General features: G+C 55.0%; 1 pseudogene; it reads left to right on the forward strand.

The window, feature by feature from the left end:
- Positions 1 to 8092: 8092 nt before the first annotated feature.
- On the forward strand, positions 8093 to 13270 carry LOC123138661 (disease resistance protein Pik-2-like; annotated as a pseudogene).
- Positions 13271 to 14454: the final 1184 nt, after the last annotated feature.

Consider the following 14454-nt stretch of genomic DNA (forward strand, 5'->3'; position numbering starts at 1 on the left):
AATGCCACTACTTTATTCTTAAACTATATTTTTTTCCATTACGACACGGCACAACTGAAAATAAGATACATTGTAGGAATAAACCTACATTTAACTCCTGAAATAAAGCTACATTAAAGTGCAAAAATAAAGATACAAATGATTCATGATGCTAATCGGGCTGCACGGTTCATGATGCTAAACCGTCAGTACCGCAATCTCAAACAAGGTGACCTCTCCGTCACCGAATATGCTCGTCGCATGAAGCTCCTCACCGACGGCCTCGCCGACATCGAACACGCTGTCACCAAGGTTGATCTCTCTACTCAGTTTCTGCACGGCCTCGACAAACGCCTTGGGACTATCCGTGTGGTTCTCGGCGACAAGGTGCCTGACATGCCTTTCGATGAGATCCTCTCCCGCGTCATCCTCGCCGAAGAGTCCCAGGCGCCGCGCGCTGCCGAGGAGAGCGCTTTGGTTGAGTGTAGTATTAGTAGCGGCTAGTGGATCACATTTCTTGCGGACGGGGAACCCTAATAAGGATGGCTCTCTTCTCCTTCCATCCCTCTTCTCTCTGTAATTGGATTGTTGAATAGAACGAAACCACTTGAGTGAGTGAGAATCGAAAGATCCTGTTTCTGTTGCTAGGAGGATCATAACCGAATTCAGAACAACGCTCCACACAGGGAGACAAAATAGTAGTTCTCCTCACTGAATTAATTTTCACAACTCTTTCTCTGGTGGTAACTCCCAGATTTATGGATTTGTGACTTCACATTTTCCTTTTGTCTATTTTTCCTTGAGTGAACAGTCGTCGCAGAAGTATAGAAGCACAAACTGGGCTATGCATGTCACTGGGCCGAGCAAAATACAGCAAGACAGCAATACAGCAAAGGTATCGGTTAAATACAGAGCCCGGCAGAGAAAGGACTAACATGGACGATGGGCGACTCGGGCGACTCCGCTGGCGCCTCCGCGGGCTCCCCCGCCGCCTCCGCCGCTGCGCCGCCGGCGTCCCTCCCCGCCCCCTCCCTGCCGGCCTCTCCAGCCGCGGCCCAGCCGCCGCCCCCCGCGCCGGTCGCCCCAGTGGCTCCCTTTCGGTGGGCGGACTGCGCAGACGACGCGCCGTTCCCCCATCCCCCTTCTCCCCCGGCTCCCTCCACCCCCCTCTCCTCCCGCCGGCCCGCCTTGCCCCGCCGGCTGGCTAGCTCAGCCCCCCACGTGAGGGGCTTTGCTTCCGGCAGGCGGGCGCCGGCGCTGGCCCCCTCGGCGCCCCGAAGCCCGGCTCGGGTGCCGCCCCTCCAAGGTGTGGCCTTGGCCGGTAGGGCCCTCCGCCGCCGCCGCGTGCAGGCCTGGGGCGTGGCCGGGAGCGCTGATCGGGGCCCTGCCCGCTCCTCCTGGCGTCGGCCGGCGGTGGGGGTCCGGCCGTCGGCTCCTCCTCCCCCCCCCCCCCCCCCCCCGCGGTCCCTCTTCCTCCCTCCCCTCCTCCCGGTCCCGTCGCCTCGGTCGGCGCCGTCCCGGCCGTTCATTGCGCACTTCGGCTCCTCCGGGCTCCACGTGCAGACGGCCCGGGCCGCCCGGCCCCCTACCGCTGGCCCCGCCGGTCCGGCGCCGCTGGCCGCTCCCGATAGGGTTTCTTCCTCCCCCTCGCTCTCCCCCGCGACTCTGGCAACCCGACGGGGCCTGCTGGGCTGCTGGGCCCCGGCCCATCACGCCCGGTGGCCCCTGCGCGGCCCACCGCGGATCGCCCCCCTCCCCTCGCAGGCCGGCCCAATCCGGGTGGGCCTTCCCCGTGCCCTAGGCCCAGCGAGGGGGGCGTCGGCTCGATTTGGCCCCCCCCCGTGGCCTCCCTTTGGCCCCGTCCCTGTGCGCCGCCGCCTCCACTTCCCTCCCCCGTCCCGCCCCCTGCCCTCACCCTCCCCTTTCCTCGCTCCTCCGGCGCCCCTTGCCGCTCCCCCTCCCTCGTCCGGCCGTCCGGCTCGCCCGTCACCGCCCGCTCCCCTCGCCCCGTCCCTCCCGGCACCCGCTGTGCCGCGGTCGGCCATGCCGCGGGACTGGCAGGACCCGGCACCCCGGGCAAAGCGGAAGGCGGGTGACCCTTCCCGCGACTCGACCCGCCCCTCCCCCGACTCCCTCCGGCGGGAGGAGGAGCTCCGGCGCGAGCTCCGGGAGCTTCGGGACAGCCGCCGCTCCCCCTCCCGCCGTGATGACCGGGCGCGGTCCCGGTCGCCGCGGGCGTCGTCGGGGGACTGGCGCGTCCGCCGGTGCTCCCCTTCGCCGTCTCGTCGTCGGGATCGTTCCCCATCCCCCGCCCGCCCGGCCCGTGCCGGCTCTCCTCACCCGCGGGACGGTATCCTCCCCACCCCGGACACCCGCCGTTACATCCCCCCGCACGCGGCTTCCACTGGGGCTGCGGCCCCGGCTCCGGCCTTTGGTGGTGGCCCATCCCGTGGCCGTCCTGGGCCCGCCAAGAAGAAGAAGCGCCGGGGTGTCCGCCTCACTCCGGTCGTGCCACCCCCCGCGGGTCCGGGAGCCTCCACCGCTTCGGGCCCCGTCTCCGGTCTCCCTCGCCCCCCATGCTTCAACTGTGGGGTGAGGGGGCACTCTCAGGTTGCGTGCGTCAACCCCCAGTGCTGCTACCTCTGCAAGGATCCCGGCCACCCCGCCATTCTGTGCCCGGATAGACCGATGGTCTCGGAGCTCATGATGTATGCGCATGGGATCGAGGGGCTGGGCTTCTTCCACCTCGAGGTCCCGGACGCCCCTCCTCCGTCGCCATCCCTTCAGGCGATTGTCACGGTCGTTGATGGGGTGGCGTCCCCTGAGATGATCGAAGCTGAGCTCAACCACCTCTACCGCCACCAGTGGGACTGGGTGGTCACCCCAACCGCCGGTCACATCTTCTCCGTCGTCTTCCCCGACTCCGTCAGCTACGGCTACGCGACGCGTAGTGGCCGGATCACTCTCGCGCTCAACCAGCTGGTTGTCGAGATTTCTGAGCCAGTACTCGATGCTCAGGCCATGGCTGTCCTCGACACCGCCTGGATGCTCATCTCCGGTCTCCCCGATATTGAGCGGTGCAAGCTTGTCATCCGCCAGATGTCTCGCCTCTTGGGCAAGGTGGTGGTGGTCGACGAGCTCTCATTGTGCAAGGAGGAGGAGGTGCGGGTCAAGGTCAAGTTCCTCGACTCCTCCAAGCTGCGCACTTCGGTCCGGGTCTTCTTCAACGACCAGGGCTTCAACCTCAGGATCGCCCCCGAGACTCCCAACCACGTTGGGCGTCCCCGCTCCCTCGACGTCGGCCCCCCTGATGACAACCCGGGGGCCGGCGGAGACTCCCACGGCCGCCACCGCTCTCGCTCTCACCGCTCAGATGAGGAGGGGCGTCCGAGGACTCCCGCTCCCCCTCCCCCTCGCCCCCCTCCGGCTACGGGGGGCAAGGGCCGCCAGGCCGCCTCTCGCCTCCCGGTGGATGGCCTGCCGATCTCTGACGTGTCGCCATCCGAGGGGAGCGACATCTCCAGTGTGGGCCTGGTGGTCTGCCCGGCCTCCTCCCCGCGCTCCCCCACCTCGTCCCCGCCTCCTGTGATGGCCCTAGTCGGCCTGATCGGAGGCCTGTTCTCCGACTCGTCGGCGGCTCCCGCAGGTGGGGGGACGCCTCCTATGGCTGTCCCCCCCACTCCGGCTTCGCCTCCCCCCGTCGCCGTCTCCTCCCCGCAGCCTGACGCTCCCCCGGCCCCGTCGTCTCCACGGGTCCCCTCGGTGGCCTGCTCTCCGGCCCCCGGTGCGCCTCCTCCTCCTATGGCCGCACCATCTCCCCCGGCCCAGATCTTCCTCGGCTGTGCTGGGCTGGGGCTGCTGACCTCCCCTCCGTCGTCTCCTGGTGCGGGGGCGGCCCGGATCATCACGCCTCTGGCGGCCCAGCCTCCCCCTCCCCGGTCTGCCGCCTACTCCCGTCGCGGTCGGTCAGCCTCCTCCCCGGTGGTGGCCTCCCGCCGGAGTGCTCGGCTGGACGCTGCCCACCCCGAGGGCAGCCCGGCTAAGGGAGTCCTGGACTAGGGGGTGTCCGGACAGCCGGACTATCATCGTCCGCCGGACTCCAAGACTACGAAGATACAAGATTGAAGACTCCGTCCCGTGTCCGGATGGGACTTTCCTTGGCGTGGAAGGCAAGCTTGGCGATACGGATATGTAGATCTCCTACCATTGTAACTGACTCTGTGTAAGCCTAGCCTCCTCCGGTGTCTATATAAACCGGAGGAGGGCTTTAGTCCGTAGGACAACATACATTACAACAATCATACCATAGGCTAGCTTTAGGGTTTAGCCTCCTTGATCTCATGGTAGATCCACTCTTGTACTACTCATATCATCAATATTAATCAAGCAGGACGTAGGGTTTTACCTCCATCAAGAGGGCCCGAACCTGGATAAAAACATCGTGTCCCTCGTCTCCTGTTACCATCCGCCTAGACGCACAGTTCGGGACCCCCTACCCGAGATCCGCCGGTTTTGACACCGACACCGGCGCTACCCATCCTCGAGTGGGCGGAGCTCCGCGCTGCCGCCCGTAACCTGGAGCCAGATACGCCCTCCTTTCCCCCCTCTGCTTCGTATTGTTCTTTCCCTGCGCTTGAGTCTGTTCCGCTGGGTAATCTCGCCAAAGTGGCCTCCGACTCCGCGATCATTTTCCGAGGGGAAGTTGGCCCCCCTCTCGCCCAGGTCGCGGCCATCAGAGCCCGGGAGGTTCTCGATGGGAAACTGGCGGAGGCCCGGGCGGCCCTCCTCGTTTCCCCTGCCACCTCTCCGTCTGGGGGATCTTCCTCCCCGCCTCGGCCGCAACCGACGGCCCCCCTCCCTCGATGGCCGTGCCGGAGATTTGGGGACGCACCCGCTCCCGCATGGCGGCTCTTCGTGCGCTTAGCGCTTCCTGTGTTCTGGGGTCAAGCAGCCCCCCAATGGCTCCTTGATGCGGGCCCTCTTTTGGAACATCCGCGGCTTCGGCCATGATGGCCGCCGCCGCCACCAGTTAGTGGAGTACATGCGAGATGAGCACATCGACATCGTGGCTGTGCAAGAGACCATGCGTCGCGATTTTGCGCTCCCTGAGCTTGACCGGCTGAGCTCTCACCTCTTTGCGTGGCACTGGCTCCCTTCTAGTGGGAATGCGAGCCACTCGGGCGGCATCCTTTTAGGTGTGAAGGATGCCACCTTTGAGGTGGGCAACATGGATAGGGGCGAATTCTTCGTCAGCATGGAGGTTTTCGAGAGGTCGCTCAACTTCAAGTTGGAGATCATCATAGTCTATGGCCCGGCCGATCATAGTAGGTCGGCCTCCTTCTTGGAGGAGCTTCACCGGAAAATCTCGGCCGCCTCCCTCCCCATAGTTGTCAGGGGTGACTTCAACCTGCTGCGCGTTGCAGAAGACAAAAACAATGGCAATGTTTGCTTTGCCCGGATGGCCATGTTTAACGATTTCATTGCCGACCTCGCCCTCCGGGAGATTGATCGGGTTGGGGCTCGTTTTACTTGGACCAACCGCCAAGCCTCCCCGACCCTGTCCGTCTTAGACAGGGTCCTAGTTTCCCCGGAATGGGACCTTCGGTGCCCCTTAGCCTCTCTTCACGCCATCACCCGAATTGGGTCGGACCACGTCCCCTTGCTTCCGTCCATCGATCCCCCCTCGGTTCCGTTTTGAGACCTTCTGGCTTTCCCAGGCTGGGTTTGCCGACGCCGTCTGTGCTCGGTGGATCGAGGCTCGGGCCCACCCCCACCCTCGCCCCCCTTCTGCTATTGAAGCGTGGCACTTCTGTGCGAAGCGTGGTCGGCAATTTATGAAGGGGTGGGGGGCCAACCTGGGCCGTGACGCCAGGGAGCGTAAGAAGGCGTTGCTCACCGCGATCCCGGCCCTCGACTTTCGGGCTGATGCGGTGGGTCTCTCCCCAGACGAGTGGCTTTCCCGCTATGACCTCGAAGACTAGCTCTCCGTGATTTACACCGATGAGGAGGCCTATTGGCGCCTTCGGGGCGCTCAGCGTTGGGTCCTGAAGGGTGATGCGAATACGGCTTACTTCCAGGCGATTGCCAACGGGCGCTGTAGACGCAACACCATTCCCTGCCTTTGGGATGGGGTTACCCTCCTCCAGGACCCCCGGGACATCCGCTCCCATGTTGACGGCTTCTATCGTTCCCTCTTCTCTCCCGCTCCTCGGAGCGGTCTTTCTCTCGCCCATGATTGTTGGGCCGGCGCCCAACTTGTCTCTGACGCAGAGAACGCGTCCCTGACGGCCCCCTTCTCTGAACAGGAGGTCTGGGAGGCCATCAAGGGTATGAACTCCTCCTCTGCTCCGGGCCCGGATGGTCTTCCGGTCATTTTCTTCCAGACCTTCTGGAACGTGATTAAACCAGAGGTCATGGCCATCTTTGATGAATTCTTTGTGGGATCTATTGACCTAGGCCTCCTCAACTTCGGGACCATCTCCCTCATCCCCAAGGTCCCTGGGGCAACTAACATCCGCCAGTTCCGCCTGATTACGATCATCAACGTGATCTTCCGGATCCTGGCCAAGGGGTACGCCAATAGGGTGACCCTGCTTGCAGATCGGATTACCCACCCTAACCAATCAGCCTTCATTAAGGGTCGGTACATCCTGGATGGTGTTCTGGTGCTCCATGAGGTCCTTCATGAGGTCCGGGTCAAACGCCTGAAGGCGGTCTTTCTGAAGATCGATTTTCACAAAGCCTATGATACGGTTAGCTGGTCTTTCCTTAGGGAAGTCCTTCTGCGGAAGGGCTTTGACGACCGGTGGATCACGAGAGTCATGCAAATGGTCTCTTGCGGTCGCACGTCGGTCAACATTAACGGCGAGATCGGTCCCTTCTTCCCTACCCTATGTGGGGTGCGCCAAGGCGACCCCTTCTCCCCGTTCCTCTTCAATATGGTCGTGGATGCTTTGGCCTCCATTCTAGATAAGGCTAAAGCCACGGGCCACATCCGAGGTATTACCCCCCACCTCTCTGGGGGCTCGGGAATCTCCATTCTCCAGTATGCCGATGACACGATCATCATGGTCGAAGGCTCGGAGATGGACATCACCAACCTCAAGTTCCTCCTCCTTTGCTTCCAACAGATGTCGGGCCTCAAGATCAACTTTGATAAGAGCGATGTTATGGTGATGGGATATTCCCCCGCTGAGTCTGTGGCCATTGCCAATAGACTTAATTGCCGCCTGGGCTCATTCCCCACTTCCTACCTTGGGACGCCCATCAGTGACACGCGCCTCTCTGCCGCCGACCTTCGCCCCTCCGTGACCAAGCTCCAGACCAGGTGCGAGCCCTGGCAGGGGAGGTGGCTTTCCAAGGCGGCCCGGACTATCCTTATCAACTCCTCCCTCTCCAGCCTCCTCTTATTTCTTATGAGTTTCTACAGCCTCCATGAATCTCTCCATAAGGAGATCACCAAAATCCAGTCCCGATTCTACTGGGCTGGCGAGCATGGCAAGCAGAAGTATCACATGGTCAGCTGGCCTAACATCTGCAAGCCCAAAGAGCAGGGTGGGAATTGGGCATCATGTGCTCTAAACGGATGAATATTGCCCTTCTATCCCGGTGGATGTGGCGTATCACGCAGGGTCATGGTGGCCTCTGGCTGGACATTATCGGAAATAAGTACCTGCGCGGCCAACCCCTTGCCTTCTGCCAGAAATCGGGAGGTTCTCAGTTCTGGCAGTCCCTCGTCCAGCTCCTTCCTGTGCTCCGCATTGGTACCTCTATCTCGGTGGGGTCCGGCCTCTCGACGCTCTTTTGGTTTGATCGCTGGGCCGGCGACTCTCCCTTTGCGGCCCGCTTCCCCATCCTCTTCTCTATTTCTGTCGACCCCATGATCTCTGTTGATAGGGCCCTTCTTGACTTAGGGCGCCTCGGTTTCCGTCGGCCATTTGGGCCGGCGGAATCCGCCGCCTGGCGTGAGTTGCTTGACTGCATTGCTCTGCATGAGCCATTGGTGGATGGGGATTAGGATCTTGTGCGCTGGCACCTGGAGCCGTCGGGCCAGTTCTCTACCAAATCGCTATAATTGGCCATTGCCCCCTCCTCCGCTCCCCTCCCCCTATCGATGGTGTGGTCCGTCCGCGTCCCCCTGAAGATTCGCATCTTCATGTGGCAGTGGATCCGTGGACGGATCCCGTCCGGTGTGGAGGTCCGCAAGCATAATGGCCCGGGCACTGCTGTCTGCCCCCTCTGTGCTGTTCCCGAGGACTCCAACCACATCTTCTTCGCTTGCGTTTCCGCCCGGTTCCTCTGGAGCTGCTTTCGCGAGGTTGTCGGGGGGAGTTGGAGCCACACAAATTTCCCGGACTTATTTGCTGAACTCCAAGCGTCCCCTTCGTCCTCTCGCCACATTAGGTGGCTGGAGGTTGGGGTCCTTGCTTGGACACTTTGGACTGTTCGCAATAAGCTTGTGATCCAGCGTACTCCTCTTCGTCGCGCTACTGACGCTCTCTACAAATTCTCGGGTTTCTTGCAGCTTTGGCGGCCGCTTAGCCGCCCCCTGGATCGAGACGCCATCTCTGCCTTCATCGCCGATCTCCGCTCGATGGCCATCCGCCTGTCGCCCCCGCCGCCTCCGCCTCCGCCGGAGCCTGACTAGATCGCCTGCTGTGGACGGGCTTTGTTTTTTCTCTTTCTTATGGGCTTGTTGAGTTGTGCCCTCAGCAGAACCTTATTACTTTGTTGTGGTACTTGGGTGCGTGTGTGTGGACCTGTCGTGGTTGTATGTCTTGTGGCGGTTTGCTTTATTTATAAAGCGGGGCGAAAGCCTTTTTCGGTAATACAGAGCCCTTCCTTTGTTGTCCATGCATACATTGCAGCTAGCATTACTGAAGCTAAAAAAATTGAAGAACTTTCTCTGTCAATTCAACAAGCCTGGCTTGGTCATCTTCTCTTTGCATGTCAGTTCAGCCAGGATTGTTTGCTTGAGTCCTTGGGTTGGTTACAAAACTTATGATTGGATCTTTGAACTCGAATCAGTACTCCTTAGAGATCTGGTTTTGCAGCTTCAGAATACTATTCAAGAAGATCCTGCTGCAGCAACAGCAACTGGAGCACAAAAGAAAAGCATAACTGCAATGAATTTTAAAGAGTTGAAGCAGGAGCTAGCTCGATTACTGAATGTAAAAAAGTGCCTTGTTGTTCTTGATGATATATCAACCACTTTTGAATGGGAGTTGGTCAAACAGTGTTTAGAAAATGCTGGAAGGATCATAGTGACCACAAGAGAGAAAAATATTGCGAAACATTGTTCAAGAGAAAACAAGTACATGTACCGTCTTGAAGGTCTGAAAGATGATGCTGCACTTGACCTCCTCATAAAGAAGGTACATTTTTATAACTAGTATTTTTTTTCCGTGACATACGAGTTTTGCTTCATGCTTATTAGTTTTGCCTCACATAAGATTGTATTCGTAAGCCTGACATTTCTCTCAATTCAAAATTTAGAAGTATAACAGCTGATGCTTTGAAAAAAGTACTTAAAGCTCTAATAATCCATACCAAATTATTCGACCGAGGAAAATGCCCTCTAATAGATCTAGTAAAATATAGTCTGAACCAGCCTACTGAATTCCGAGCAGGCACCGTGGTAGGTTTGTATGACTGGGTAGCTTTCTTAGACACTGCGAGTGGAGCTTCCTGATGTGCGCCGTGTTAGGGCCTCCATGAGGTCATGGGCCGGCGATGGCCATGGACTGGCACGTTTATGGATGCTAGTAGGACTATGCCGGTGGTGTTTCCGTAGATCCGTCGACGGTCGGGACAGCAGAAAGCATGTTGATGCACCCATGTTCAGCATCTTTGTGCCGTGTTTTGGGTGTCTTTCTCAAGCTTGTGCTTCCTCATTATGTGGGCACACGATATTTGTCCTACTTGGTCGGAGAAGGGTACACCTCAGTGTGTGTGGGTGGTGGGGGTGGGCGCCTTTGTCAACAGTACGAGGTTGTGATTCACCGCCGTTGATGGGCCACCGTCTTTTCTCTAGTTGGAGTGGCCCAGCTCTGCCCTTGTAAATTTTTCTTTTCTATCTGTGCAATAAGATGCAAAGCTGTTGCACTTCATTGGGAAAAGTTTCATAGAAATATTGCGGTTTGTCCCCTACGCATGCAAATTTAGTTAAAGTGGCAATTTTGTGCACTGGGTACGCCCTTTTTTTAAAGCAATTTTGTGCCCTCAATGTAACAACGATTTTTTTACGATTATAATTAGGTACTCCCTCTGACACTTTTTACTCTTTGTGACCCCTGGGGTCCACCCTCACTCGCCCTCGACCGTGGCAACTTGCCCCGCTGGTACCAGCCCCTTTCCGGCTTTCTGTCTGATGACAACACCTACAGTTTCGTCAGTTAAGCGCTGCTCTGCTTCCTCTGTTTCTTTTTGTCTCTGGTGCTAGTGCCCACTGTCTTGTCCACTGTCCATCACCTTGGTCATGCTGCTAGACACATCTAAGAGTGTGACAGCCCATGGACCGAAGGCAAGAATTAATTAGGATCAGTTGCATGCAAGGAATTAATAGGGGCTGTATAGGAAATAATCCATGAAAAAGGGGAATACTCAGAGTATAAACGAGAAAAAAAAGAAAAGAAAGTTATGCGCAAACAAAAAAGAAACGGAAGGAGTAGGTCTTAACAATCAACTCACATTTCTTCTTGCCCCGACTGTAAATGTTTTGCCTCCTTTTTTAGTTGCAGCCTCAAATGTTCTGACCATACTCAAGGAGTGGTACTTCTCAGTTTAATGGAAGCTGGTGAAGTAGCTACAGTACTCCCTCCGTTTTTATTTACTCTGCATATTAGAGTTGACTGAAGTCAAACTTCGTAAAGTTTGACCAAGTTTATAGAAAACAATATAGACATTTATCATAATAAATCTATACGATGTGAAAGTACATTCAATAATAAATCTAATGTTGTTGATTTGTTATTGTATATCTTAATATTTTTTGTTTATAGACTTGGTCAAAGTTTGTAAAACTTGACTTTGACCAAAGCTAATATGCGAACTAAATAAAAACGGAGGGAGTACTTTGTAAGGAGTGAATCTTTTTTTGCTGGTATTGTCTGGAGTCCAGCAATAAAAGTGTCTCCTTTTCCCCTTTATTGTTTTGAGTGGATCTTGTCGTGAAATTAAATTAAATTTGTTAACCTGACATCAGGTACATTACTAGTCAAAACCCAGTCGGAAAGAGAATTTTCATAGCAAACTTACCCCTAGGGCCAGTGCTTCGCTTCCAGAATCCACAGATTGAAGCTAGGATAAATAGTTTATATTATTTCTTATTCTTAATTTAGCAATAATAATCCAAATTGTTAACTTTGTCAAATTATGTCCATGGCAGGTATTCAAGGACAATAGTAAAAAAAATGATTTAGTCCCAGCTATGATGGAGCAAGCAAGAGTCACCCTGCAGAAATGTGATGGACTTCCCCTTGCAATATCAACTATCGGTGGATTCCTAGCCACTAAGCCAAAAACTGCTATTGAGTAGAGAAAGATGAATGACTGTATTAGCACTGAATTGGAGATTAATCCTGAACTTAGGACAATAAAAATTATTCTTATGAGGAGCTACGATTGTTTGCCATACCATCTCAAGTCTGCTTTCTTATACCTGTCCATATTTCCAGAAGATCACAGAATTAGGTGGGGTCGCTTGGTGAGGCGGTGGATTGCAGAGGGTTATTCAAGGTGTATGCATGGCATAACTGCAATTGAACTTTGTCGGAGGTACTTTGATGAGCTCTTGGATAGGAGTATGATTCTGCCAGGGGAAGGAACAGACCAGTACAATCAGAAAATCAATTCCTGCCAACTTCATGATATGATTCGTGAAATATGTATCTCAAAGGCTAGGGAGGAAAACATTGTTTTCACATTGGAGGAAGGATGTTGTTTAAGCGACACACAAGGTGCAATCCGCCATCTTGTCATAGGCAGCATCTGGAAAAGGGATAAAGATGTGTTGCAGTTCATGCTAGACTTGTCACACATACGGTCATTGACCGTGTTCGGAGAGTGGAGATCATTTTTCATCTCGGATAATATGAGGTTCCTCCGAGTGCTTGACTTAGAAGACACATTAGGGTTAAAAGATCATCATCTAGATAAAATCGGGCAGCTTCATCACCTCAAGTACCTTTCTCTACGAGGATGTCGCAACATTTTACGCCTGCCTAATTCTTTGTGGAATTTGAGGCACCTCGAAACACTGGATATTAGAGGTACACGCATATATAAGTTGCCAGCACCAATGACCAATCTTCAGAGGCTACAACACTTCTGTGCAGATGATTCTTGGCGCCATGGTAGTTTCAAGGGAGAGGATGACATAGTTCATAAGTATGAACGTTACACCAGTCATATTTCCATATGTCAGACATGTAGCATTTGTCTGTCTAGATGTCATCGTTTCTTGAGACCACATGTTTTAAATGCTGGTTTGAACATGTATGATATATTCAACATATGCCGTTCTGTGAAGCTTTTTAGTGGTGTTTTACTTCCTAGAGGGATTGGTAAATTAAAGACCCTTCGCACACTAGGCTATGTCAATGTTTGTAGGAGCAATGGAAATGCCACTTTAAAAGAGCTCGGAGAGCTTACTCAGCTGCGTAAACTTAAAGTGGGTGGTGTGAGCTACAAAAACAGGAATGAGGTATGGTCTGCCATTTCTGGTCACAATCAACTTCAATCTTTGTCAGTTCAAGCACATGGCGTGGTTGACAATGAGTTCGAGTTAGACAGTTGTTTGTGTGAGGGTTTGTTGCCACCAAGCAGCCTTGAGAGCCTCACTCTGTGGGGTAAGCTAGGCAATGTAACAAAATGGATCCATAAGCTTCAGAATCTCTCCAAGTTGGTGCTAAGTTATAGTGGATTGGAGCAAGAGGGTGCCATACAAGCCATTGGGTTTCTACCAAATCTTACAGTTCTACGCCTGAGGTTTAAGTCATTTACGGGGACAAAGCTCCATTTCCAGAGCTCATCTTTCTCAAGCCTCATGGTGCTGGAGCTTCAACGATTAAGCGAGATAGAAACGGTGTTGTTTGAAGAAGGAACAATGCCTAAGCTCGAGCTGCTACAAGCTAGTTGGTTCACAAAGCCGAATGATATCTCCGGGCTGGCAGCCCTCACAAGCCTCAAAGAAATTCAGTTGCTACGCTATGGTCTTGATGGACGTGTGAAAGAAGAGGTGGAGAGGCAGGTAGCGGAGCATATGAAGCATGTCAGACTGAATCTTTTCTAGACCCAGACTTATTGGTTTGTAAATTGCACCGATTGAATATCATCTAAACTCTCTCTCTCTCTCTCTCTCTCTCTCTCTCTCTCTCTCTCTCTCTCTCTCTCTCTCTCTCTCTCTCGTTCTCTATCTATATCTGTGTGTGAATTTAATTTCGCAATTCGATACTTCTCTGGTAGTTTACCAATGTGTGACTTTGACTTGTTCAGTTATTTTTCTTTTAATGAATAGTTGTCTTTTTTCTTTTTCTTTCGAGTAGTCGTTTCTTATTTTTGGAACTCACGTACGCCATCGAATCGGACGCAGTTGTCCAAGTTTCGCTAGCACTACTCCGTTTCTTATTTTTGGAGCTCACCAGCGAGAGTCGATGCTTCGCAGCGCCCCTGCTGGGCGCCGCTGCGCCACTGCTGCTGCTTGCGCGCTGATGTTGCTGCTTACGCCGAGATGCTGCTGCCTGCTCCGTTCCGCGCGCCGCCGTTGCTGCTTGCACCAACATGCCGCTGCTTGCTTCGGTTCCGCGCGCTGCTTGCGCCCCGCTGCTGTTACTTGCTTCCATGTCGCCGTCGCTAGTGGGAGGTCGCGGCGGCTCCGTGTGCAGGCCGTTGTGCAGCCGCCGTCGCTGGCAGGAGTTCACAGTCGTTCTGTGTAACGATTCGGAGCCAGAGTCTCCCCTAGTCCCCCACCCCATGCTTCCAGGAGTTGGGCGCGGTGCCCTGTGCGCCTCGGCCGTGGCCGCAGACCTCGACCTGGACACGGCGTGGCCGTGGCAGGCGGTAGGCCAGAGTCACTGCTGCGCATCAAGGAGGCGGCGAGCACCTTGACGCAGGCCGCGGCAGCGGAGCAGTTCGGCGACGGTGGCTTGCGGGAACGGCGGCGGGGCCTGATCCCGATTGGATCGAGCAGGGGAGGGAGATATGCTTTTTAGGGAGGGTTTTTATTGAAAAAGTCAAGTCTAACATCGTCTATTGTGAACGTTAAGCCACGTCATCAAATGCGGCACCCACATGTCATAATCACGGTTAAAATGTTCAAATGGACCGATCAGTGCTTTCTGCAAAAGATTAGACCAAGAATTAGTGATTTCTGACCCGAAGAGTGTTTTCTGCAATCCTACGCTTCAATGTGATGGTTTTCTACAATTCACTCGATATAATTGCACATCGCAGCTGGAATGACTGGTTGTTGCTGTA

Source organism: Triticum aestivum, chromosome 6B (assembly GCF_018294505.1).
Source record: "Triticum aestivum cultivar Chinese Spring chromosome 6B, IWGSC CS RefSeq v2.1, whole genome shotgun sequence".
NCBI classification, from domain to species: Eukaryota; Viridiplantae; Streptophyta; class Magnoliopsida; order Poales; family Poaceae; genus Triticum; species Triticum aestivum.